At 28.5% G+C, this 4,251-nt stretch overlaps 1 long non-coding RNA gene across 1 annotated transcript; it reads right to left on the bottom strand.

Annotated features, from left to right (window-relative positions):
* Positions 1-1,843: 1,843 nt before the first annotated feature.
* Positions 1,844-3,977, bottom strand: LOC148765775 (uncharacterized). The gene is made up of 3 exons (XR_016029366.1): positions 3,861-3,977; positions 2,455-2,491; positions 1,844-2,148 (listed from the first exon to the last, which is right to left on the bottom strand). It is a non-coding gene; the product is annotated as an uncharacterized LOC148765775 (long non-coding RNA).
* Between the last annotated feature and the right edge of the window lie 274 nt (positions 3,978-4,251).

Below are 4,251 nucleotides of genomic sequence, written 5' to 3'. Positions count from 1 at the left end.
CAAAAAGAAATGTAATATATATGAAGATAATATTTTGAATAAATTAGGAAGACAAAACAAACATATTTTAAATGCATAAATATTACATAAGACAATGAATGAAATAAAAAGTAAAACTCTTGTCTGTGGCTATGATAGTAAAAAGGGTAATGGAATAGTGATCTGAAAATCATTCATCAAATTTTAAATTGAATTGGATAATATAAAACAACTAAGATATTTAATTGCATATATTTCACTTAAAAAATATGTTTACACTGGAGATATTCAATGTCTTAACTTAAATAATTAACTTCTCTTAGACTATTCATCCAAAAAAAATTTAAGTAAAACACAATACTCATTACATTTCTAAATTCTTGCCTTAAAATAGTAAGTGAAAAATCATAAGCAACAGAAGCATGTGCAATTGAATCGTTCATCTAAAAAATCATAATAACTAAAAATACCAAATTTAAGATTATCAGACTGTCTTAATATAAAATCAATTTCTCTTAAATCGTTCATTCAATAATAGAGAAATTTTGACACAACAATTATTTATATGTTTAAAGTATCCGGTCTAAATATTTTTTTTCGAATAATCGGACATTTTAAACTTGAAGACAACAAAATATTTCTCAGTCATTAATCAATCAAAAGCATCAGAAGAAATTTAAAAGAAAATCATAAAAATCGGCTATTCTTTCAAATTTTATAAAACACTTAAGGTAAGTAATATTTTTATGTGTAATTTTAAATTAAAATAGTAAGAACAAAATTTGATAAGTAAACTGGGAGTTTTGGACAACTAAGATATAGGAAAATTAAATAGTGATTTTGCAAAATTATTATTCAAATTTTAAATAGTTCTGGATAATTAATGCAACATAACTAATATATTCAGTTCCACATACTTCAATTAAAACTAAGTCCATGTCGGACATATTCAATGTCTTAGGTTAGAAAATTAATTTATCTTAAACTGTTCATCGAGAAAAAATTAAAGTTGAGTACAACGCATTTAAATGTTAAATCCTTATCTTAAAATAGTTACCGAAAAGTCAAGCAAAGAAAGTATTTGCAAAAATCAAGTTTACGATCTCAAAAGTATCGACAGGCGTTTTCTTCGCAAATTGCAAGAAAAGACTAAGACAAAAGTTTTATTATTCTGCATGATTAATCCTAAAACTACGTACTTAATTATATTTATACTAATCAAATAGAGACCTAATGACCTAGGAAAACAATGAAAAGATAAATACTAACTAAGACATAAAAGGAACCCTATCAACTAAACAATACATATGGAAAAAGAACTCAAATAAGTTGCAATTCTAATCTAACTATCCTACTCCATAATATTGGGCCGAATCACTACTAGAAAAACTATTTATAGTGACGCCGCAAAGTATCACTAGAAGCTGGTTTTTGTGACGCTTGGTCTATAGTGACGCCTGCCCAAAGCGTCACATAGGTGGCCGTGGTAATATGTTTTTATGACGCCTCTGGACGGCGTCCTATAAACCGCGGTATTATGACGCTCCGCAACGTCTTTAAATCCTTTTCTTGTGACGAGGTTTAGTGTCACATAATGATTTTCAACTACTATAATTGGTAGAATATATGACACGGAAAAGCGTCATAAAATGTATTGTTTTGATGAATTATGTTGTCACAAAAGCATTATTATATGACGCATTTTAGTGTCACAACAATATTGGTGAAAAATACCCTGCTCATTTTTTTAGGCTTTTACTTCCATGCTAAACAAATGCAACGAGCATATCTAAAGAAATTCAACGCAAAACTATTATTTGTTATACAAAATTACAAACACAATCAACTTGACATTGTATGATAATAAAAACAAATTTCTGAAATTGGTATACTTAAATTTGTCAATCTATTATTAACCACCAAAATTTAAAGATACCAATTATGTATAGAGTCTCATATTTAAACAAAAGGGAGAGAAAAATGTGTTTAACAGTACTCAAACCAGGAGGGTATATCTACTGGCATAAGTTTTGACATCCTGGTAGCTCAAAATGAAGTACATAAAAATATTCTGGTCTTTTTGCTGAAATGCTCAGGTATCTACTCCATGGTACCTTTACACCCGTGAAAATGTCATTCCTTGTTGACCTGTTATTCATAGATACGAACCTGAAGAAATTCACAACAACAATTTGCAACTGAATGAAAGTAATCAATACAAACCAATATAAACTTTTATTTGGTAACAATAGTATACTTATGCTCACTCGACAAACCATCATAACAATAGCAAGAGTTTATGAATTTTTGTCGGAAATATATCTTGCAATAGGCTCTAACTGCATGTTTAGTTAGTTTGACTAATGCAATTCAATTTATAACTAATATGTGTAAATTATATCAATTACCAAAATAATGGAGTAAATAAAGGTATTTAAGTGGATCTAAGCTTACAAAAGAAAAACAATTACATACCTTGAGCGAAACTCCTTTGATTTTTAGCACTTACCATCTAAATATGCAAAAAAGAAAAACACTTGATCAGTAATTGTATATGAAACATACTAACATTATATGGAATAAAACTAAACAAAGTTAACACTTTATCTTTGCTACACACCACCCCACACATAAATATTGAATATAACAAAGTAGTAATCTTCTCATAAGCCAACCTGAAGTAAAGGAAATAACAAGCACTTAATCTACAAAGTAATACTTTGATATGATAAATTTATAGAAAGAGAAGATCAAATTATTCCATAGTGTACCGAAATTAGTAACTTTACCTTAGATTATAGAACACCCTGCAACAATTTATCCCATAGGTATAACCTCGCTGAAACTGTTGGAAACACCTACTGACCTTTTTAAGAAATGGAAAATAGCTATTTATTACAATTAGAAAACTCTTTGGAACCAAAAAATAAGTTAGGTTATATTATGTGGAATTTTTAGTTATATTAAGTAGAACACTTTACACGTTTCAAGGTATTCTAAAAGACAAAATATTGTGTGTATTACCTTATTCAGAACTAAGAACTAATACTAACAGTGTAAGAAATGCAAGCATAATTCTCAAATACGAGCATTAGTAGATTATGTGTCTTCGCAAGAGTTTAACCTGATATGTAGCACATAAGATTCCAATCAAACTACTTCAATTACTATATTAAAAATATCTGAAATATTCAAAGCATAAAGCACGATTAAGCAAACACTGCTAAGTATTTTCCAATAGTTGATCATCAAAGATGACCATGTTTTTATTGTTCTTTTAGTCCATGGAAATAAAAGATCAACCAATTTTGTTTCAATATTGACATTTTCATTTGGCCACAATAGCTACAACAACATCCCTGAAATGCCCAAACACAATCAACTCGTTGAGAATATAACATAAGAGATTCAATTCTATAATTCTACAATTCAAACGTAACATATATAACATTGAATTTTAAATACCAGTCAAATGAAAAATAAGATTTTGAATTCTAGAATTTTTATCACGACTGAGGAAATATATCCTGAATTGATTCAAGGAATATAACATATTTATGTATTCAATAACCTGAAATAGAAATATTAATATAAAAAAAAAATCAACATTACATTCAGCGAAATAGAAAAACATAAGAACATGACTCATTTTAATTCCATCTAAAATTAATTCAAAATTGATATAATTGAGTTGTACAAATTAATCTGAACAGATTGATGTTTTCAATAAACTAATACAACAAAATCAATGAAGTTTCTTACTTTTATCTGAAAATATTTCAAAACCCAATACACATTCCACAGATTAATCCCAAAAATACAAGTAACAACAATTAAAAAACCCTAGAAAAAAAAAACTAATAATAGCGATTAAGTTTTACCTCGACGGCAGTTTACAACCATAAAAGTTGTGTTCTTCGAGTATTTTTTTTGCGTGATTCCACTCTACCTAAAATCGCCCAAGTATTTGATCTGCTGGATATTAGATGCAAAGCAAGGGAGAGAGGAAGAGAGGGGGGGGGGGGGGGGGGGGAACTAGAAGGGAGCCGCATAATTATGGACTTGTAAATAGGTAAAGTGATTCTTTTATAAATTATTTTAGTGGGTAATGTATTTTTTAGAATTATATTATGACACGTTATTTAGAAACGTCATATAATGTATTTTTTAAGAATTAAAAAAAGAAAAAAAATAATAGCATAAACCAAACAAAGCCCGTTTAATTTTAGGCGTCACAATAAGATGGTTATTGAGACGAGTTTTACTGACCGT

The sequence above is a fragment of the Erythranthe guttata genome, chromosome 13 (assembly GCF_056151865.1).
Source record: "Erythranthe guttata isolate IM_541 chromosome 13, IM_541, whole genome shotgun sequence".
NCBI classification, from domain to species: domain Eukaryota; kingdom Viridiplantae; phylum Streptophyta; class Magnoliopsida; order Lamiales; family Phrymaceae; genus Erythranthe; species Erythranthe guttata.
This window is presented reverse-complemented; position numbering and strand designations above follow the sequence as displayed.